This window comes from Papio anubis, chromosome 16 (assembly GCF_008728515.1).
Source record: "Papio anubis isolate 15944 chromosome 16, Panubis1.0, whole genome shotgun sequence".
Lineage (NCBI taxonomy): Eukaryota > Metazoa > Chordata > Mammalia > Primates > Cercopithecidae > Papio > Papio anubis.
This window is the reverse complement of record NC_044991.1, coordinates 34,587,926-34,611,955: the sequence shown is the minus strand read 5'-3', so window position 1 is coordinate 34,611,955 and position 24,030 is coordinate 34,587,926. Positions and strand designations below refer to the sequence as shown.

The following is a 24,030-nucleotide window of genomic DNA, read 5'->3' as shown; positions in this document are numbered from 1 at the left end:
GGATTGCTTGAGCCTTGGAAGTCAAGGCTGCAGTGAGCCGAAATCACACAACTGTACTTTAGCGTGGGTGACAGAGTGAGACCCTGTCTCAAAAAAAAAAAAAAAAAAAGACTTGCTGAAAGTCATGCTCACAAGCCAGGATCCTAACCCAGTGGGCCTGGCTCCAGGCAAGTACTCCTAGTGACCGCATAGGAGGCAGAGTACTGCAACTGGGCCTGGAGGAGGTTGGCCTTGAAAGAGGGGCAACATGGGTAGACAGAAAGGTCAATGTGGTGCTCCTAAGCCTGGTGTTCCTCTGTCAGTGTCTGCTTGGCCATAGTGTTCCCTGGACCCTGGCATTCCTGCAGGGGTGACTTCTGCTGAGGATGGGCGTGAGATGTGGTTGGCTTGAGGTTACTACAGCTCCGAGGCCCCATTTTGTGTCAAAGTTCCTTGTAACTTTTGAGGGGTCATGATGTACCCCCAATTTTGAGCTTTGCCACACCTTAGATCATGAACAAAAAGGGATGATCTGTATTTTGGAATGTCATGTAGCAAGAGCTGACCCTTGAGCCTCCAGTTCCCTGCTCTTCCCACATTGCTGACCCCACAGTTTGCCCAGACTGGGGCTGTCCTTGGCTGTGCCCTCCTCTTCCTGGCTTCACACAGCTCTGCTCCTGATTTCTGCTCAGTCACATTTTCTCTGCTTCACAGAAACACTTCTGGATTCACGCTGCCCTGGTTGGGATTTCCCAGACGCGGAGCCTGAGGAAGGAGGGAGCTGGGGTATTTATACACTAGGTCCTGTCAATCATTGTTGAGTGTGAATCCCTCTGTATGTCTGACCTACTGCATTTGCAGGTTCTGGCACAGAGATGAGATGCTGGTGGTTGGAGCTGGTTGAAGTTGGTGCTGGAAAACTAGGGTCCAAAGGTCATAGTGGGGAGAGTCACTGACATCCTAGCTCATGGAATCTTAAAGTTTTGGAGCAGAAAGGGAGCTCAGAGTTATTCTAGCCTACTCCCTCCCTTCTCTCATGGGCCAGGATGTGCTTCTTGAGCACTGCGTTCCCATCATGAAGAGGAGGCTCAGACAGGAGAACATCCTGCAGACCCCATTTTCTCTCCGAATCTGTCAAGAGGGAGAGACCCTGACATAAGTGCATTTTATTAGGTAAGTTTGGAATCTTCTCGTTTATGAATTAAATGCAGAAAAGTTATTATTACAATTGATAGATCTTTTTGTTTGTTTGCTTTGTTTGTTTTGAGATAGGATTTTGCTCTGTCACCCAGGCTGGACCACAGTGGTGGAATCACAGCTCACTACAACCTTGAACTCCTGGACTCAAGGGATCCTCCCACCTCAGCCTCCAAAGTATTAATAGCTAGGACCACAGGCACATGCCACTACTCCTGGCTAATTTTTTTCATTTTTTGTAGATAGGGTCTTGCTGTGTTGCCCAGGCTGGTCTCAAACTCCTGGACTCAAGCAATCTTCCTGCCTCAGTCTCCCAGAGTGACTATAGGTGTGAGCTACCATGCCCAGCCAATATATCTTAACTACTTTACTCACACTCCATTATGAACCCAAATAATATGTTTTTAAAAATACTTAAAATTTAGGAAGAAGGTGACTCTCCTCATATGAAATAAATACCAGCATGCACACACATACACACACACACACACTAACATGTGAATAACACGGCTCTTTCAGTAGGACATGTACTTAAATGTGCTCTGCTTCACGTTCTACCACTGTGCTTTAGCAGCTGTTTGATGGTGAGATGAAGCTCAATTTCTCTGAGTTTTACTTTTATCATGTGTAAAATGGGGATTAAAAACAATATCTACTCTATGAGTAGTGAAGAGTAAACAGTGAATGCTAGATGGTATTTTAGGAGAAGGAAGTAGGCTTGTTGTACTAGGCAGCTATTGCCAAAACAGTGCTATATATCAACCAGCCCCAACTGATTGCCCCCTAGAGGTGCACTTCTGGAATGGGGGCAAGAAGGGCTCTGCAGACCCTCTCCCAAGCAAAACAACCATCATTGGTGAAAATTATTGAAAAGAAACAGCCACATAAAATCTCTGAAATTCTCCTAAGGGCATCCTGCAAATGGAAAAGCATTTATTCAAGAATATTACTAAATATTGGTAAGAATGGTGGGGTCTGTGGCACTGATCCATGATCTCCTTCCTCTCCCTGCTTGAAGTTTGACTCCAGGTGGATGTGGTCAAGAAGATGGACTCCCTCCCCACCTGAGCTTCTGACTTGGGGCAATGGATTCACCATAGTAGATGGCATCTCACATCTCTCCCCAGCTCGATGTTGCAGAAGTTGTATTACAGACAAGTGTGGCCAAGAGATCCATGGCTCTCTTCTTACACCTATGAGCACCCACTGGAGTGCAGTGGATTAAACATGACAGGGCCCATCTGGGGGCAAGTTTGAGCCTTGCCAGTTTGATATTGGGCGCTAAGTGGAGTGGCTACTATAGCAAATCTGGTGTACGTTGTGCTATAAATTGGTCTTTCTGTATTGTCCTGTCATAAAGACGAGTACCTTAGGATAGAACACAGGCTTAGGACCCCATAAGATGGCTGTACAAGCCAACCCAGCAAACTGGTCAGTTACAAACCTTGCTGAAGGTCTCTGAAAAAAAAAAAATTGGATAAAGTTTCCCTCTCATCTTGTTTCATGTCCTTGGGAGCTTGACCTTGTAACCATGTGGCAGTACTCAGTACTTTCTCTTGGTCTCCACCATCCAGAGAACAGGAATTTTGGAATTCATGTCATAGTTGGCTCTAAAAATTATCTTAAGCAGTTAAAAGCCATTGAAAGCTCAAAATTGGCTACTCTAGGCCCCTTCTGGGAAGAGCAGTGGAAACTGCCCAATGCTGAAGCTTTGTGGCTAAGGTTTTGTCTGTTTCCAATGGCAGCCTTGGTTCAGGGTTCAATTCCTGGCTTAGGGAATGAGTCACTCCTTGTTTGATATCGATACGACCTTTACCATTTGTTGATTCTCCTCCCCTCCATGAACCATCTTGAATTTTCCTTTCTCTGAGCACCCGGGAGGTTATATTTGGTAAAGTTCAAAAGTCAGAAATACTGGTGATTTGGCATGACTAATGTTGGGTAATAAGAGATTTAAAAGGATTTTTTAAAAGAGCACTATGATTAAAAGTCAGCTTAATTAAAACCGCATATTCAAGCTCTAACAGCCTGGAACTCCTTGAGAAAAATAGGAGGTGCCACAGACCCCGTTTTGGGAAAATCCTCTGTTTTCCTCATGAAACCCCAGGAACTGAAAGTGGATAGATCTCTCTCAAAATCTAAGGCACTGTTCTGTTTTGCATTGTGTCATCCAACATTTTTGACTTCTGGGGATATCAGATATTACTTCACATTGCGAGAGAGATTTGGTGTGTAATGACTAGGTAGGAAATATACTTTTAGGGGTGGCTAATGGCAGTTATGGGAAGATACTCAGCTCTTTGTACGTTTGGATCAGAGAAGCATGCTCTTGGCTACCTAGAAGATATGAAAATGTCCCCACTCCCACAGTGAGAGATAAGACTCTCAGGGGGATGGACTAATCATAGAATGTGCTGATTGTCTTTGGATTGCTTTGCAATGAAACGCATGGTAAAATAATTACACTGTTGTTCTGTAGTGTTTCTCTTTTGGGGATCTAGGATCCAATATGAAAAATGGGACCTTTAATTTTGGGGATTTTTTTTTTTTTTGCCTTCCAGTTGTGCCCACTTATTAGGCTATAGAAACTGCATGCTTTCCTGGCCCTGTTCCTCCAAGGGCTCTACCCTGAAACCAGTAATCTAAGTAAGAAACTGGCAAATGAAAAACCCTACAACTACTGGATCTTTTGTCTGACTGTGTATTTATATGTGCTGTGTGTGATGTTTATATATGAAAGAGCTCTGATTAATTGGCTTAAAAATACTAAGTGCTTGGGCTCCTGCTTTCCTCCCACCCGGATCTAGGCGCGCAGGGGCCAGGCGGGGACTGAGCCCAGTGGCTCCAGCCGCGCCGTCCTGCTCCCTCCTCCCCCAGTTGTTTTTCTGTGTTCCCTTGTCACTCGATGAATTTATTTAAGACAATTATTTGGAAGGGCGGAGCAAGATGGCCGAATAGGAACAGCTCCAGTCTCCAACTCCCAGCGCCAGCGACACAGAAGACCGGTGATTTCTGCATTTTCAACTGAGAGAGACTCCACCTCTGGGGACAGGGCACAGCTACAACAACAACAACAACAACAACAAAGCAGCAGAAAACCTCTGCAGACGCTAAACCACTCTGTCTGACAGCTTTGAAGAGAGCAGTGATCTCCAACACGGAGGCTGAGATCTGAGAACGGACAGACTGCTCGCTCAAGGGGTCCCCTGACCCCTGAGTAGCCTAACTGGGAGACATCCCCCACTAGGGGCAGTCTGACACCCCACACCTCACAGGGTGGAGTACACCACTGAGAGGAAGCTTCCAAAGCAAGAATCAGACAGGTACACTCGCTGTTCAGAAATATTCTATCTTCTGCAGCCTCTGCTGCTGATACCCAGGCAAACAGGGTCTGAGTGGACCTCAAGCAATCTCCAACAGACTCCAGCTGAGGGTCCTGACTGTTAGGAAGGAAAACTATCAAACAGGAAGGACACTCTACACCAAAACCCCATCAGTACATCACCATCATCAAAGACCAGAGGCAGATAAAACCACAAAGATGGGGAAAGCTATGGGCAGAAAAAGCTGGAAAATTCCAAAAATAAGAGCACATCTCCCCGCAAAGGAGCCGCAGCTCATCGCCAGCATCGATCAAAGCTAATTTATGAATGACTTTGACGAGATGAGAGAAGAAGGCTTCAGTCCATCAAATTCTCAGAGCTAAAGGAGGAACGGCTTACTCCAGCAAAGAAACTAAAAATCTTGAAAAAAGGGAAGAATTGGACGGGCTAGAGTAATTAATGCAGAGAAGGTCATAAATTTAAAATGAAAGAGATGAAACCATGACACGAAATACGTGACAAATGCACAAGCTTGAAAACCCACTGAATAACTGGAAGAAAGAGTATCAGCTGCATTGAGGATCAAATGAATGAAATGAAGCCAGAAGAGAAACCAAAAGAAAAAAGAAGAAAAGAAATGAACAAAGCCTGCAAGAAGTATGGATTAAGTGTAAAAAGACCAAATTTACGTCTGATTGGGGTGCCTGAAAGTGAGGGGGAAAATGGAACCAAGTTGGAAACACTCTTCAGGATATCATCCAGAGAACTTCCCAACCTAGTAGGGCAGGCCAACATTCAAATCCAGGAAATACAGAGAACGCCACAAAGATATTCCCTCAGAAGAGCAACTCCAAGACACATAATTGCCAGATTCACCAAAGTTGAAATGAAGGAAAAACTTTAAGGGCAGCCAGAGAGAAGGGTCGTGGGTTACCCACAAAGGAAGCCTTCTCCATCAGACTCACAGCAGATCTCTCTCGGCAGAAACTTCCAAGCCAGAAGAGAGTGGGGGCCAATATTCAACATTCTTAAAGAAAAGAATTTTAAACCCAGAATTTCATACATCCAAAGCCAAACTAAGTTTCATAAGTGAAGGAGAAATAAAATCCTTTTACAGATAAGCAAATGCTTAGAGATTTGTCACCACTCAGGCCTGGGCCTTACAAGGAACCTCGAAGGAAGCACTCAACATGGAAAGGAACAACCTGCACCAGCCATTGCAAAACATGCCAAATGTAAAGACCATCGAGGCTAGGAAGAAACTGCATCAACTAACGAGCAAAAATAAATCCAGTTAATATCATAATGGCAGGATCAAGTCTACACATAACAATCTTAACCTTAAATGTAAAATGTGGACTAAATGTCTAAATGAAAAGACACAGACTGGCAAACTGGATAAAGAGTCAAGACTCCATCAGTCTGTTGTATTCAGGAGACCCATCTCACACGCAGAGACACATACATAGGCTCAAAATAAAGGATGGAGGAAGATTTACCAAGCAAATGGAGAACAAAAAAAAAAGCAGGGGTTGCAATCCTAGTCTCTGATAAAACAGACTTTAAAACCATCAAAGATCAAAAGAGACAAAGAAGGCCATTACATAATGGTAAAGGGATCAATTCAACAGGAAGAGCTTAACTATCCTAACATATATGCACCCAATACAGGAGCACCCAGATTCATAAAGCAAGTCCTTAGAGATCTACAAATAGATTCTTAGACTCTATACAATAATAATGGGAGACTTCAACACTCCACTGTCAACATTAGACAGATCAACAAGACAGAAAGTTACAAGCATATCCAGGAATTGAACTCATCTCTGCAGCAAGCAGACCTAATAGACATCTATAGAACTCTCTCCACCCCAAATCAAAGGAATATATTCTTCTCTAGCACCACATCGTGACTTACTCCAAAAATTGACCATATAATTGGCGCAAAGCACTCCTCAGCAAATGTACAAGAACAGAAATTATAACAAACTGTCTCTCAGACCACAGTGCAATCAAACTAGAACTCAGGACTAAGAAACTCAATCAAACGCTCAACTACATGGAAACTGAACAACCTGCTCCTGAATGACTACTGGGTACATAACGAATGAAGGCAGTGAAATAAAGATGTTCTTTGAAACCAATGAGAACAAAGATACAACATACCAGAATTCTGGGACACATTTAAAGCAGTGTAGAGGGAAATTTATAGCACTAAATGCCCACAAGAGAAAGCAGGAAAGATCAAAATTGACACTCTAACATCGCAATTAAAAAGAACTAGAGAAGCAAGAGCAAACATATTCCAAAGCTAGCAGAAGGCAAGAGATAACTAAGATCAGAGCAGAACTGAAGGAGATAGAGACACAAAAACCCTCCAAAAAATCATCAATGAATCCAGGAGTTGGTTTTTGAAAAGACCAACAAAATTGACAGACCACTAGCAAGACTAATAAAGAAGAAAAGAGGAAAATTGAATCAAATCACTAATTAAAAATGATAAAGGGAATATCACCAATTCCACCCCACAGAAATACAAACTACCATCAGAGAATACTATAAACACCTCTACGCAGAAATAAACTGGAAACCGAAGAAATGGATAATTTCCTGGACACTTACACTCTTCCAAGACTAAAATCCAGGAAGAAGTTGAATCCCTTGAATAGACCAATAATAGTAGGCTCTGAAATTGAGGCACACTAATAGCCTACCAAATCCAAAAAAGTCCAGACCACAGATGGATTCACAGCTGAATTCTACCAGAGGTATAAGGAGGAGTTGGTACCATTCCTTCTGAAACTATTCCAATCAATAGAAAAGAGGGAATCCTCCCTCAACTCATTTTATGAGGCCAACATCATCCTGATACCAAAGCCCTCCGGCAGACACAACAAAAAAGAGAATTTAGACCAATATCCCTGATGAACATCGATGCAAAAATCCTCACAAAATACTGGCAAACCGGATCACAACAACACATCAAAAAGCTTATCCACCATGATCAAGTGGGCTTCATCCTGGATGCAAGTACACCTTAACATTCGCAAATCAATAAACATAATCCCAGCATATAAACAGAACCAAAGACAAGAACCACATGATTATCTCAATAGATGCAGAAAAGGCTTTGATAAAAATTCAACAGCCCTTCATGCTAAAAACGCCAATAAATTCGGGTATTGATGGAACTAATTTCAAAATCATAAGAGCCATTTATGACAAAACCCACAGCCAATATCATAATTGAATGGGCAAAACTGGAAAAATTCCCTTTGAAAACTGGCACAAGACAGGGATGCCCTCTCACCACTCCCATTCGCCAAATATAGTGTTGGAAGTTCTGGCTAGGGCAATTAGGCAAGAGAAAGAAATCAGGGTATCTAGTTAGAAAAGAAGAAGTCAAATTGTCCCCGCCTATGACATGATTGTATATTTAGAAAACCCCATTGTCTCAGCCTAAAATCTCCTGCAAGCTGATAAGCAACTCAGCAAAGTCTCAGATACAAAATACCATGTGCAAAAATCACAAGCATTCTTATACACCAATAACAGACAAACAGAGAGCCAAACAATATGAATGAACTCATTCACAATTGCTTCAAAGAGAATAAAATACCTAGGAATCCAACTTACAAGGGATGTGTAAAGACCCCTTCAAGGAGAACTACAAACCACTGCTCAACCTAAATAAAAGAGGACACAAAACAAATGGAAGAACATACCATGCTCATGGATAGAAGACCACATCGCGGAAAATGGCCATACTGCCCAAGGTAATTTATAGATTCAATGCCATCCCCATCAAGCTACCAATGAGTTTCTTCACAGAATTGGTAGAAAAAAACTGCTTTAAAGTTCATATGGAACCAAAAGAGCCCGCGATCTCCAAGACAACTGGTCAAAAGAACAAAGCTGGAGGCACCATGCTACCTGACTTCAAACTATACTACAAGGCTACAGTAACTAAAACAGCATGGTACTGGTACCAAACAGAGATATAGACCAATGAAACAGAACAGAGTCCCCTGTGAAATAATACCACACATCTACAGCCATCTGATCTTTGACAAACCTGAGAAAAAAAAACAAGAAATGGGGAAAGGATTCCCTGCCTAATAAATGGTGCTGGAAAATTGGCTAGCCATAAGTAGAAAGCTGAAACTGATCCTTTTACTCCTTATACAAAAAATAACTAATTCAAGATGGATTAGGAGACTTAAATGTTAGACTCAATACCATAAAATCCTAGAGGAAAACTCTGTGTGAAAATTATCTCAGGACATAGGCATGGGCAAAGACTTCATGTCTAAAACACCAAAAAAAAGCAACGCAGCAAAAGCTAAAATTGACAAATGGATCTCATTAACCAAAAGAGCTTCTGCACAGCAAAAAGGAAACTACCATATCAGAGTGAACAAGGTGCAACCTACAGAATGGGAGAAAATTTTGCACCCACTCATCTGACAAAGGGCTAATATCCAGAACCTACAAAGAACTCAAACAAATTTACAAGAAAAAAACAAACAACCCCTACCAAAAAGTGGGCAAAGGATATGAACAGGAGCCATTGATCAAAAAGAAGACATTCATACAGCCAACAGACATAAGGAAAAAATGCTCATCATCACTGGCCACTGTGAGAAATGCAAATCAAAACCACAATGATACCATCTCACACCACAGTTAGAAATGGCGATCATTCAAAAGTCAGGAAACAACAGGTGCTGGAGAGAGATGTGGAGAAATAGGAACACTTTTACACTGTTGGTGGATTGTAAACTAGTTCAACCATTATGGAAACAGTATGGCGATTCCTCAAGGATCTAGAACTAGATGTACCCATATGACCCAGCCATCCCATTACTGGGGATATACCCAAAGGATTATAAATTATGCTGCTGCCATTACATGCACACGTGATAAGCTTATTGCAGCACTATTCACAATAGCAAAGACTTGAATCAACTCCAAATGTCCATCAGTGACAGATTGATTAAGAAATGTGGCACATATACACACCATGGAATACTATTATGCAGCCATAAAAAGGATGAGTTTATGGGCCCTTTGTAGGGACATGGATGCAGCTGGAACCATCATTCTTAAAGTAAACCATCACAAGAACAGAAAACCAACACCGAGATGTACCTCACTGATAGGTGGGAACTGGAACAATGAGATCACTTGACTCAGGAAGGGAACATCACAATAATCGGGCCTATCATGGGAGGTGGGGGAGGGGAGGGATTGTATCAGAGTTATACCTGATGTAAATGATCTAGCTGATGGCAGCAGACCAACATGGCACTGCAAGATATATATGTAACAAACCTGCATGTTATACATGTACCCTACAACTTAAAGGCACAATAATAAATAAAAAAAAAATACTAAGTGCTTAAATCAAATATTTTGTCAGAAAAATTAAAATTGTAATGACTTTTAGTAGGTTACTGAAGAAACAGTTTTACATGCAAGGTGTGTAAGGAAAGTGAAATGGGTTTTTGGTAAGAGATTATAAGAAAGCAATGGAATATGGGTTTTCTTGGGCCTAGTTTAGATGGCTAAAGGATTATTTTAAGTTAGGTAGGATAAAGTTGAAGGTTTGAACAAGTTGTGGAAAGTTTGTGAAAAATTAATCTTGTAAAAATTCTCTGTATGAACATATTGGCCAAAGTAAAAGGCGTATTACTTAGTTTTTCCATAAATTGAACACAACAGGTTTTTCTTAGAGCACTGATCTGTTCTTTCACAAAAATTTGTAAAGGATTATAAAAGGTTTATGAGAATCTTATTTTATGGTCAAATATTAAAATTAGGTAGATTTGTCTATAAGGTTTTCTTAAGAATTGGATTTAACATAAGAGTACACTAATCTAAAGGTGAAATTGGCTTATTTGGTATAAAAGTCATACAGAAACTATTGTCAAATATGAAGTGCTGTTTGGCTTTCTTTGGGCTATATTTGTATAAACATATTATTGGTATGTGTTCCAAAATTACGGGAAACTCCTATAATTCCAATATGACTTAGTGTATGTTATTAATAGTTATATTTGTTATGTAAAATTGTTGTATGCCATAGAAGTAACCAAATTCCTTTTTAAAAATTTTATTATACTTTAAGTTCTGGGGTACACGTGCAGAACATGCAGGTTTGTTACATAGGTATACATGTGCCATAGTAGTTTGCTGCATCCATCAATCCATCATCTACACTGGGTATTTCTCCTAATCCTATCCCTCCTCTAGCCCTCCCACCTCTTGACAGACCCCATTGTGTGATGTTCCCCTCCCTAGGTCCATGTGTTCTCATTGTTCAACTCCCACTTATGAGTGAGAACATGCGGTGTTTGGTTTTCTGTTCCTGTGTTAGTTTGCTGAGAATGATGGTTTCCAGCTTAATTCATGTCCTTGCAAAGAACATGAACTCATCCTTTTTCATAATTGCATAGTATTACATGGTATATATGTGCCACATTTTCTTTATCCAGTCTATCTTTGATGGACAGTTGGGTTGGTTCCAAGTCTTTGTTATCATGAATAGTGCTGCAATAAACACATGTATGCACATGTCTTTATAGTAGAATGATTTATAATTTTTGGGGTACATACCAAGTGATGGGATTGCTGGGTCAAATGATATTTCTGGTTCTAGATCCTTGAGGAATCACCACACTGTCTTCCACAATGCTTGAACTAATATACATTCCCACCAACAGTGTAAAAACATTCCTATTTCTCTACATCCTCTCCAGCATCTGTTGTTTCCTAATTTTTTAACGATCACCATTCTAACTGGAGTGAGATGGTATCTCATTGTGGTTTTGATTTGCATTTCTGTAATGATCAGTGATGATGAGCTTTTTTTCATGTTTGTTGGCTGCATAAATGTCTTCTTTTGAGAAGTATCTGTTCATATCCTTTCCCCACTTTTTGATGAGGTTGTTTGTTTTTTTCTTGTCAATTTGTTTAAATTCCTTTAGATTCTGGATATTAGCCCTTTGCCAGATGGATAGATTGCAAAAAATTTCTCACATTCTGTAAGTTGCCTGTTCACTCTGATGATAGTTTCTTTTGCTGTGCAGAAGTTCTTTAGTTTAATTAGATCCTATTTATCAATTTTCACTTTTGTTGTTTTGCTTTTGCTTTTTGTGTCATGAAGTCTTTGCCCATGCCTGTGCCCTGAATCATATTGCCTAGGTTTTTTTTTAAGGGTTTTTATGGTTTTAGGTTTTATGTTTAAGTCTTTACTCTACCTTTAGTTAATTTTTGCCCATGCCTGTGCCCTGAATCGTATTGCCTAGGTTTTTTTTTTAGGGTTTTTATGGTTTTAGGTTTTATGTTTAAGTCTTTACTCTACCTTGAGTTAATTTTTGTGTGCGGTGTAAGGAGGGGGTCCAGTTTCAGTTTTCTGCATATGGCTAGCCAGTTTTCCCAACAACATTTATTAAATAGGGAATCCTTTTCCCATTGCTTGTTTTTGTCAGATTTGTCAAAGATCAGATGATTGTAGATGTGTGGTATTATTTCTGAGGCCTCTGTTCTGTTCCATTGGTTTATATATCTGTTTTGGTACCAGTACCATGCTGTTTTGGTTACTGTAGCCTTGTAGTATAGCTTGTAGTCAGGTAGCATGATGCCTCCAGCTTTGTTCTTTTTGCTTAGGATTATCTTGGCTATACAGGCTCTTTTTGGTTCCATATGAAATTTAAAGTAGTTTTTACTAATTCTGTGAAGAAAGTCTTTGGTAGCTCGATGGGGATATCATTGAGTCTGTAAGTTACTTTGGACAGTATGGCCATTTTCACGATATTGATTCTTCCTATCTATGAGCATGGAATGTTTTTCCATTCGTTTGTGTCCTCTCTTATTTCCTTGAACAGGTTTGTAGTTCTCCTTGAACAGGTCCTTCACATCCCTTGTAAGTTGTATTCCTAAGTATTTTATTCTCATTGTAGCAATTATGAATGGGAGTTCACTCATGATTTGGCTCTCTGTTTGTCTGCTATTGGTGTATAGGAATGCTTGTGATTTTTGCACATTGATTTTGTATCCTAAGACTTTGCTGAAGTTGCTTATCAGCTTAAGGAGATTTTGGGCTGAGAAGATGGGATTTTCTTTTTCTTTTTTCTTTTACTTTTTTTTTTTTTTTTTTTACAAGGAGTTTCACTCTTGTTGCCTAGGCTGGAGTGCAAGGGCACGATCTTGGCTCACTGCAACCTCTGCCTCCTGGGCTCAAGCAATTCTCCTGCCTCAGCCTCCTGGATAGCTGGGATTACAGGCATGTGCCACCATGCCTGGCTAATTTTGTATTTTTAGTAGAGATGGGGTTTCTCCATTTTGGTCAGGCTGATCTCAAACTCCCGACCTCAAGTGATCTGCCCACTTTGGCCTCCCAAACTGCTGGGATTACAGGTGTGAGCCACCGTGCCTGGTGATGATGGGGTTTTCTAAATATATAATCATGTCATCTGCAAACAGAGATAATTTGACTTCCTCTCTTCCTATTTGAATACCTTTTATTTTTTTCTCTTGCCTGATTGCCCTGGCCAGAACTTCCAATACTATGTTGAATAGGAGTGGTGAGAGAGGGCATTCTTGTCTTGTGCTAGTTTGCAAAGGGAATGCTTCCAGCTTTTGCCTATTCAGTATAATATTGGCTGTGGGTTTGTCATAAATAGCTCTTATTATTTTGAGCTATATTCCATCAATACCTAGTTTATTGAGAGTTTTTAGCATGAATGGGTGTTGAATTTCATTGAAGGCCCTTTCTGCATCTATTGAGATAATCATGTGGTTTTTGTTTCTTGTTCTGTTTATGTGATGGATTACGTTTATTCATTTGCATATGTCAAACCAGCCTTGCATCCCAGGGATGAAGCCGACTTCATCGTGGTGGATAAGCTTTTTGATGTGCTGCTGGATTCGGTTTGCCAGTATTTTATTGAGGATTTTTGCATCAATGTTCATCAGGAATATTGGCCTGAAATTTTCCTTTTTTGGTGTCTCTGCCAGGTTTTGGTATCAGGATGATGCTGACCTCATAAAATGAGTTAGGGAGGAGCTCCTCTTTTTCTGTTATTTGGAATAACTTCAGAAGGAATGGTATACCAACTTCTCTTTGTACCTCTGGTAGAATTCGGCTGGAAATCCATCTGGTCCTGGGATTTTTTTGATTGGTAGAATATTAATTACTGCCTCAATTTCAGGACTTGTTATCGGTCTATTTGAGGATTCGACCTCTTCCTGGTTTACTCTTGGGAGGGTGTATGTGTCCAGGAATTTATCCATTTCTTCTAGATTTTCTAGTTTATTTGCATAGGTGTTTATAGTATTCTCTGATGGTAGTTTGTATTTCTGTGGGATTAGTGGTGATATCTCCTTTATCATTTTTTATTGAGTCTATTTGATTCTTCTCTCTTTTCTTTTTTATTAGTCTGGCTAGTGATCTATCTATTTTGTTAATCTTTTCAAAAAACAGCTCCTGGATTCATTGATTTTTTGGAGGGTTTTTCGTGTCTCTATCTCCTTCAGTTCTGCTCTGATCTTAGTTATTTCTTGTCTTCTGCTAGCTTTTGAATTTATTTGCTCTTGCCTCTCTAGTTCTTTTAATTGTGATGTTCGGGTGTCGATTTTAGACCTTTCGTGCTTTTTCCTGTGGGCATTTAGTCCTAAAAATTTCCCTGTAAACACCGCTTTAGCTGTGTGCCAAAGATTCTGGTATGTTGTACCTTTGTTCTCAATTGTTTCAAAGAACTTATTTATTTCTGCCTTAATTTCATTATTTACCAAGTGGTCACTCAGGAGCAGGTTATTCAGTTTCCATGTAGTTGTGCAGTTTTGAGTGAGTTTCTGAATGCTGAGTTCTAATTTGATTGCACTGTGATCTGAGAGACTGTTTGTTATGATTCCCATTCTTTTGTATTGGCTGAGGAGTGTTTTACTTCCAATTATGTGCTCGATTTTAGAATAAGTGTGATGCAGTGCTGAGAAGAATGTATATTCTGTTGATTTGGGGTGGAGAATTCTGTAGAGGTCTATTAGGTCTGCTTGGTCCAGAGCTGAGTTCAAGTCCTGAATATCCTTGTTAATTTTCTGTCTCATTGATCTGTCTAATATTGACAGTGGGGTGTTAAGGTCTCTCACTATTAATGTGTGGGAGTCTAAGTCTCTTTGTAGGTCTTTAATAACTTGCTTTATGAATCTGAGTGCTCCTGTATTGGATGCATGTATATTTAGGATAGTTAACTCTTCTCGTTGCAGTGATCCCTTTACCATTATGTAATGCCCTTTTTGTCTTTATTGATCATTGTTGGTGTAAAGTCTGTTTATCAGAGACTAGGATTGCAACCCCTGCCCCTGCTTTTTTTTTTTTTTTTTTTTTTTTTTTTTTTTTTGCTTTCCACTTGCTTGGTAAATAGTCCTCCATCCCTTTATTTTGAGCCTATGTGTATCTTTGCATGTGTGATGGGTCTTCTGAACACAGCACACCGATGGGTTTTGACTATTTATCCAATTTGCCAGTCTGTGTCTTTTAATTGGAGCATTTAGCCCATTCACATTTAAAGTTAATGTTGTTATGTGTGAATTTGATCCTGTCATTATGATGCTAGCTGGTTATTTTGCCCATTAGTTGATGTAGTTTCTCCATAGTGTCAATGGTCTTTACAGTTTGATATGTTTTTGTGGTGGCGGGTACCGGTTTTTCCTTTCCATATTTAGTGCTTCCTTCAGGAGCTCTTGTAAGGCAGCCCTGGTTTTGACAATATCTTTCAGCATTTGCTTGTCTGTAAAGGATTTTATTTCTTCTTTACTTATGAAGCTTAGTTTGGCTAGATATGCAATTCTGGGTTGAAAATCCTTTTCTATAAGAATGTTGAATATTGGCCCCCACTCTCTTCTGGCTTGTAGAGTTTCTGCAGAGAGTTCTGTTAGTCTGATCGGCCTCCGTTTGTGGGTAACTTGACCTTTCTGACTAGCCTTAACATTTTTTTCCTTCATTTCAACCTTCGTGAATCTGATTATTTGTCTTGGGGTTGCTCTTCTTGAGGAGTATCTTTGTGGTGTTCTCTGTATTTCCTGAATTTGAATGTTGGCCTGTATTGCTAGGCTGGGGAAGTTCTCCTGGATAGTATCCTGAAGAATGTTTTCCAACTTGGTTCCATTCTCCCCGTCACTTTCAGGTACACCAATCAAATGTAAGTTTGGTTTTTCCACATAGTCCCATATTTCTTGGAGGCTTTGTTTGTTCCTTTTCATTCTTTTTCTCTAATCTTGTTTTCACATTTTATTTCATTAAGTTGATCTTCAATCTCTGATATCCTTTCTTTCGCTTGATCAGTTTGGCTGTTGATACTTGTGTAGGCTTCACGAAGTTTTTCAGCTCCATCAGGTCATTTATGTTCTTCTCCAAACTGGTTATTCCAGTTAGCAATTCCTTTAATCTTTTTTCAAGGTTCTTAGCTTCTTTGCGTTGAGTTAGAACATGTTTCTTTAGCTTAGAGGAGTTTGTTATTTCTGGAGGAGAAGAGGCATTCTGGTTTTTGGAATTTTCAGCCTTTTTGCATTGTTTTTTCCTCATCTTCATGGCACTATCTACCTTTGTTCTTTGATGTTGGTGACCTTTGGATGGGGTTTTTGGGTGGACATTCTTTTTGTTGATGTTGATGCTATTCCTTTCTGTTTGTTAGTTTTCCTTCTAACAGACTCCTCTGCTGCAGGTCTGCTGGAGTTGCTGGAGGTCCACTCCAGACCCTGTTTGCCTGGGTATCACCAGCAGAGGCTGCAGAACAGGAAAGATTGCTGCCTGTTCCTTCTTCTGGAAGCTTCGTCCCAGAGGGGCACCCTCCAGATGCCAGCCGGAGCTCTCCTGTATGAGGTGTCTGTTGACCCTTGCTGAGAGATGTCTCCCAGTTAGGAGGCATGGGGATCAGAGACCCACTTTAGGAGGCTGTCTGTCCCTTAGCAGAGCTTGAGCACTGTGCTGGGAGATCTGCTGCTCTTTTCAGAACTGGCAGGCAGGAATCTTTGTCTGCTGAAGCTGACCCCGTAGCTGCTCCTTCTCCCAGGTGCTCTGTCCCAGGGAGATGGGAGTTTTATCTATAAGCACCTGACTGGGGCTACAGCCTTTCTTTCAGAGATGCCCTGCCAAGAGAGGAGGAATCTAGAAAGGCAGTCTGGCTACAGTGGCTTTGCTGAGCTGTGGTAGGCTCTGCCAAGTTCAGTGGCTTTGTTTACCTCCTGGTGGCTTTGTTTACACTGTGAGGGGAAAACCACTTGCTCAGGCCTCAGTAATGGCAGATGCCCCTCCCCATACCAAGCTTGAGCATCCCAGGTGGACTTCATACTGCTGTGCTGGCAGTGAGAATTTCAAGCCAGTGGATCTTAGCTTATTGGGCTCCATGGGGGTGGGATCCGTGGAGCTAGACCACTTGGCTCCCTGGCTTCAGCCCCTTTCCAGGGTAGTGAACATTTCTGTCTCACTGGTGTTCCACCCACCACTGGGGTATGAAAAATAAAATCCTGCAGCTAGCTTAGTGTCTGCCCAAACAGCTGCCCAGTTTTGTGCTTGAAACCCAGGGCCCTGGTGGTGTAGGCACCCAAGGGAATCTCCTGGTCTGCACGTTGTCAATACTGTGGGAAAAGCATAGTATCTGGGCCAGAAGGCATCATTCCTCACATCATAGTCCCTCACGGCTTCCCTTGGCTAGGGGAGGGAGTTCCCTGACCCCTTGCACTTCCTGGGTGAGGTGATGCCCCATCCTGCTTTGGCTCACCCTCCGTGGGCTGCACCCAACTGTCTATTCAGTCCCAATGAGAAGAGCTGGGTACCTCAGTTGGAAATGCAGAAATCACCTGCTTTCTGCATTGATCTCACTGGGAGTTACAGACTGGAACTATTCCTATTCAGCCATCTTGACAGCCAGCAAGAAGTAACCAAATTTCTTAGTCTATTTTGGCTTTAATAGTAACTGCCCTAAGATTTTTTGTCATTCACAGACAATTGTCTTGCTTTGATCCTATTTAAAATGAGGTTTATAATCATCTATAGGACTTTGACAGATGTTCCTGAATGCAGGTATCTGATAACCTTTGGAGACTGTGATGTTAAAATAGGGAAAAAAAACTTTTGGAACTCTCTTGGAGAGCTGAAATGTTCATGAATATCAAACAGAACAGGAGTTAACTGCATGGACTGATCTAATAGAAAACTGAAGTAATCCTTTTGAAATTTTTTGCTTAAAATGCTGAGGATCCTTTGTTTTGTTTTCCAGAGTCAAGGAAACTTTTCTTTTGAGCTATATACAGCTTTTAACAATTGAGTAAGGTATACTCCTGTGAACAAAATTTGGAGCATATTTGTTTTTCTCTACCTATTTTCTCCAGAATTTGAAAACTATTTGTGAGTATTCTTAACTTATGGCAATATAGTTATTTGCATAAGTGTAATAATAATCTGTTTTCTTTTGTAACAGGACACAATTGGAGAAACTGCTTAATTTATCAAGGCTTTGACTGGAATGGCATGCTTTCCTTTTAGGAATCAAACTTGACTTATAGAGCCAATAAAATCCCTTGGGAAAACTGGCCTCATACATTGTCTGCATAGTCCCTGTACAGGGTTTCCAACCTGTGGTAAGTAAAGAATGTCACTTTGGTTTTTTTATTTTTTATTTTTTTTTTTGAGATGGAGTCTCACTCTGTCACCCAGGCTGGAGTGCAGTGGTGCAATCTCAGCTCACTGCAACCTCCGCCTCCCAGGTTCAAGCAATTCTGCTGCCTCAGCCTCCCAAGTAGCTGGGACTACAGGTGCACGCCACCAAGCCCAACTGATTTTTGTATTTTTAGTAGAGACAGGGTTTCACCATATTGGCCAGGCTGGTCTCAAACTCCTGACCTCATTGTGTGCCTTCCTTGGCCTCCCAAAGTGCTGGGATTACAGGCTTGAGCCACAGTGCCTGGCCAAGCATGTCACTTTCTAACAGGCCCAGGAGCCCCATATTACCTTGTGAGCTAAAGAGGAAAGGAATTTTCCAACTTATAGGTATTTGAGGGTACAAACTCAACGCTGGGCTTGGCTTTGAAAAAAGTCTTATCTGAGATTCATTTTATGGAACAACGTTCCATCAAAGCCAATTAAAAAAGCCTATGTGAAAAATTATTCTTGCTGCACTTTACAAATAATCTGACCAAGTATAAGGCTAAAGCTTATTTTTTGAAACAAATCCATCCTACCATGATTTGTCTTTAGTAAAAATGTGAGACTGGAGAGAGAAAAATTATGTTTCAAAAACTATGGTACACTTGTTATTAGATTCTAGTCTCATCAGTTGTTTTGGGGCTGTTTTTCACCATAATGATGCTTTCTGACTCAGCTCCTCTCTACCCTGGATATGAGATGCCCTAATAGTTAGGTGGGAATATCATTGCCCCTATTCAGCCTGAAGAAGTTGAAGAGGATAGATTTCATCTGCTTACAGCCTTTAGGATTAAGGGTTCCCTTGTAAAAGGGAGGGGGGAAATATGCCAGAGGTGTTTGAACCAGAGCAACTCAATCTTGAATAGGGGCTGGGTAAAATAAGGCTGAGACCCACTGAGCTGCATCCCAGGAGGTTAGGCATTCTAAGTTACAGAATGAGATAGGAGGTTGGCACAAGATACAGGTTACAAAAACCTTGCTGATAAAAGAATGCAGTAAAGAAGCTGGCCAAAGCCCATCAAAACCAAGATGGCAATGAAAGTGACCTCTGGCTCATTATACACTAATTATAATGCATTAGCATGCTAAGAGACATCCCACCAACACCACAACAGTTTATAGATGCCATGACAACGTCAGGAAGTTACCCTATATGGTCTAAAAAGGGGAGGAACCCTCAGTTCTGGTAATTGCCCACCCCTTTCCTTGAAAACTCATGAATAATCCATCCCTTGTTTAGCACATAATCAAGAGAACCATAAAAACAGCCAACCAGCAGCCTCAGGACTGCTCTGCTTGTGGAGTAGTCATTCTTATATTCCTTTACTTCCTTAACAAACTTGATTTCACTTAATAAAAAAAATTATAGTATATACATACAAAGGAATATTATTTAGTCCTTAAAAAGAAGGAAATCCTGCCATTTGTGATGACATAGATGGACCCAGAGGACATTATGTTAAACAAAGTAAGCCAGGCACAGAAAGACAAATACTGCAGGATCTCATTTATGGGTGTATCTTAGTCCATTTGTGCTGCTATAACAAAATATCTGGGACTGGGTAACTTATAAACAGCAGAAATTTGTTTCTTATGTTTCTGGAGGCTGGGAAGTCTAAGATCAAGACACTAGCGTTGGTGTCTGATGAAGGCTGCTCCCTGCTTCCAAGATGGTGTCTTGTTGCTGCTTCCTCCAGAGGAGATGCATGTGTTCTCACATGGAGGAAGACAGAAGGGTGACAGAGCACTCCTTTTGACCTTGAGCCTTTAAATAAGGGTGCTAATCCCATTCATAAGAGTAGAGCCCTCATGACTTAATCACATCCCAAAGACCATACCTCTTAATACTACTGCATTGGGGATGGCTTCAACATAAATTTTGGAGGGATGTCATCATTCAAACCATAGCAATGTGGACTCTAAAATAATCAAACTTCTAAAAGCAGAGAGTAGGCCGGGCGTGGTGGCTCAAGCCTGTAATCCCAGCACTTTGGGAGGCAGAGACGGGCAGATCACGAGGTCAGGAGATCGAGACCATCCTGGTTAATGCGGTGAAACCCTGTCTCTACCAAAAAAATACAAAAACTAGCTGGGTAAGGTGGCGGGCGCCTATAGTCCCAGCTACTCAGGAGGCTGAGGCAGGAGAATGGTGTAAACCCGGGAGGCAGAGCTTGCAGTGAACTGAGATCTGGCCACTGCACTCCAGCCTGGGCAACAGAGCGAGACTCCGTCTCAAAAGAAAAAAAAAAAAAAAAACAGGTAGAGTAGAATGGTGGTTTTCATGGGCTGGAGGGAGGGGGAAATGGGGAGATGATGATCAGAAGGTACCAAACTTCAGTTATCCAGGATGAATGAGCTCTGGAGATCTGTGCAGCATGATGCCTATAGCTAAAAATACTGCATTGTATACCTAAAATTTATGAAGGCAAGTTGATCTTATGGTAAGTGTTATTATCAAAACAGTAACAAAAACAAAATCCAAATACAAATAATAAAGGGGCTGGGTGCAGTGGTTCACAGCTGTAATCCCAGCACTTTGGGAGGCCAAGGTAGGTGGATCACTTGAGGTCAGGAGTTCAAGATCATCCTGGCCAACATGGTGAAACCGTGTCTCTACTAAAAATATAAAAATTAGCTGGGCATGGTGGCCTGTGCCTGTGATCCCAGCTGCTCAGGAGGCTGATGTGGGAGGATCACTTAAGTCTGGGAGGCGGAGGTTGGAGTGAGCCATGATCATGCCACTGCACTCCAGCCTGGGTGACAGAGCAAGACTCTGTCTCAATAACAATAATAATAACAATAATAAAAGGGTGGGAGGAAACTTTGGGAGGTGATGGATGTGTTTATAACCTTGATAGTGGTGATGGTTTCACAGGTGCAGCTTATCCCCAAACTTATCAAAATGTATACATTCAGTATATACAGCTTTTTATATGTTCATTTTACCTCAATAGAGCAGTTTTCTTTAAAAAACAATTAACAACAATCTGGCAGGTCCATGGGGAGGAGAGGCCCAGGTGACTGAGGAGAGAGCATCTGCATCCAGGAGCCCCGTCCAGGGACATGGGGGCCCATGTGAGGCTGTGGCACAGAGAGCCCTGCCGAGAAGGATATATGCTGTCTCTGGTCTGTCCAAACTCCTCCCAGGCTTGGTGTGAGATCACAGAAGTGTCACAGCTGCTTCTCCGGTCCTCTACACGGACCTGAATTCCAGCATAACCAACTTGAGCATTTCAGCAAACGTAGAAAACAAATACAGTCTTTATGTGGGCTAGGTACTGGAAGTAACCTCCAGTATTTTTATTAGCTCCAGCTTCATATTGAAAAAGAAGGGTCTCTTGCAACTGGTCAAAAAAGGCGTCACTAGAGCTGGACAAGGTGGACATTCCGACCTGAAGGATGGCTCTAGGGGGCAGGAGTGCTAGCCATGGGAGCAGGAAAGGCTGTACATTTTCTGGCTTATGCTTTTGCACCTGCCATTTTGGTCACCCCCACCCTCTCGGCCCTCTGAGTGTTCTCGTAAGTGCAATATTATCTTCTTATTTTTTAAATGAGCACTTGAACATTTATGGGAAAACAGGCTGCATATTGGGGTCAACTGTGATGGTTATCCATCCCCCACAAGAAGAGGAAGTCACTTCTTTGCATGAAATGGAAATGAAATTGAGAGACCCAGGATTTATTTCCTTTGCTGTGATCATAATTGTGATCTTCTTGGTACTGATTTTGATTGTGGCTCCCAAGAAAGGACAGATCAATATATTGGTCTATATTTAAATCTATTCTTTGACTGGAGCATTTTCAGTTTCTTCTGCCAAAGGCCTGGGAATTGCCATTAAGGAATTACTAGAATGGAAGACAGTTTAGAAGCATCCCCTGGTCACTGTTTTGCTGGCTATACTTGTGCTTTTGGTGACTACACAGATTAACTATCTCAAGGCACTGGACACCGTTACTACATCTCCTGTGACTCCCATTTATTTTGCGTTCTTCACATCCATGGTAGTGACTTGCTCTGCCATCTTACTCCAAGAGTGGTATGGCATGAAGCCTGGAGATATCATCAAGAACCTAAGTGGATTCTTCACTATTATCTTTGGCATCTTTCTTCTACATGCTTTTAAAAATACTGACATTACCTGGAGTAAGCTGACATCCACTGCTAAGAAAGAAGTCATCTCTCTGATTGGCAATGAGAGCAATCCTGTTTACAAGTTTTAGAGAACTTGGAGTGTTCAGCCCCGGATACAATGATAACGTTACCTTGTTTAGTAGAACTGATGATTGAAGTCTCTAGAAACACTGAATTTTAACCAGTATTAGACACTCAAAGAGGAAAATGAATGCTTGTTTCTGGGAACTAGGAAAGTTAGCATTTTTGAAGTTCTAACTAATTTAAATGTGAGGCCAAGTACAAATGCCATCTTTTTGGCCATTAAATTTGAAAATCAGATTGATTCTCCTCCAGAAGACGTCTGCTGCTTTTCTTTTCTGCAAACTTTGAAATATTCCCTAGGGATCAAAGAAATCAAAGAGCTATGTGTGTCTCTGAATAATCTCTTTCCTCCGGCCACAATATATTTGTCTCTGTCAGGTGGCTCTTCATTTTTTCTTTGGTGGCTGTATGACTCACATTCATCGATAGAAAGTTAGCAGTGTTTTGATAAGCAGAGTATCAGTCATTTTCTCTGATGAGTCATAATTTCAAATTATTGAAACTGAGAAGCGAGATCACTGGTGCTTTGTCCTCCCTTCTGCAACTTCCTTCTTAAACTGGTTAGCTAATTAATTATTTTAAGGGAAAAACAAGCTGCTTTGGAAATTTATTCCTTAGTAGGCTAGAATACACAAGACACACCCACCCATGAAGAGTTTATGAATTCTAACTTACTGACAAATCATAAGAATTTACAACCCGCTAAAGAGGAAGAATGGAGGAAGAGAAAAATACTTTAGACCTCAAATAAAGGAAACCGATTTTTTCTTTTCACAAAAACACAGACACATGCGACTGTTTTCACAGGTTCTTTTAATTAACTCAGACCTGGATGGCATAAAATGGAGTTTCTGAAGAAGTCCAGGTAAATTCAGCTTTGGAGTCATTTACGTCCATTTTGTTTCTTTCTTTTACTATTATCCCAAGATTATTTTTCTTGTTGATATAGAGATTTTTTTTTTTTTGTAAAATAATTGCTATGTTATTTCAGGATTACATTGTACATTTCAGTTGTTCTCAAGTGTTTTATCCCTAAAGGGTGAGTTTTCCATAGACTGTTTGGAAACAGCTAGAGAAATCTTTGTGAAAAATCTGAACGAATTATCATAATGGCTGTCTTGAAATTTGGTACTTGCTCCCTTATTAAGGAAATTATGATTAGTTACTAATCTTTATTTTTTTTTATTTTTTTTATTTTTTATTTTTTTTTTTGAGACAGAGTCTCGCTCTGCCACCCAGGCTGGAGTGCAGTGGCGTGATCTTGGCTCACTGCAAGCTCCGCCTCCCGGGTTCATGCCATTCTCCTGCCTCAGCCTCCCGAGTAGCTGGGACTACAGGCGCCCGCCACCTCGCCCGGCTAGTTTTTTTGTATTTTTTAGTAGAGACGGGGTTTCACCGTGTCAGCCAGGATGGTCTCGATCTCCTGACCTCGTGATCCGCCCGTCTCGGCCTCCCAAAGTGCTGGGATTACAGGCTTGAGCCACCGCGCCCGGCCAACTAATCTTTAAAAATAGGTATATCCTAATAAAGAGTCAACTTCCTGAAAAACAAAATATTAATACCTCAGGGGCTACTGCAGGAAAATACCTTTTACACATTAAAATGTCCGT

General features: G+C 41.1%; 1 long non-coding RNA gene and 1 pseudogene across 1 annotated transcript; both read left to right on the top strand.

Moving 5' to 3' along the window:
* The first annotated feature begins 46 nt into the window (after positions 1-46).
* On the top strand, positions 47-18,018 carry LOC116270775. The gene is made up of 3 exons (XR_004178981.1): positions 47-1,152; positions 2,195-2,489; positions 17,981-18,018. It is a non-coding gene; the product is annotated as an uncharacterized LOC116270775 (long non-coding RNA).
* Positions 18,019-18,099: 81 nt separating this feature from the next.
* Positions 18,100-23,680, top strand: LOC103888194 (annotated as a pseudogene).
* Positions 23,681-24,030: the final 350 nt, after the last annotated feature.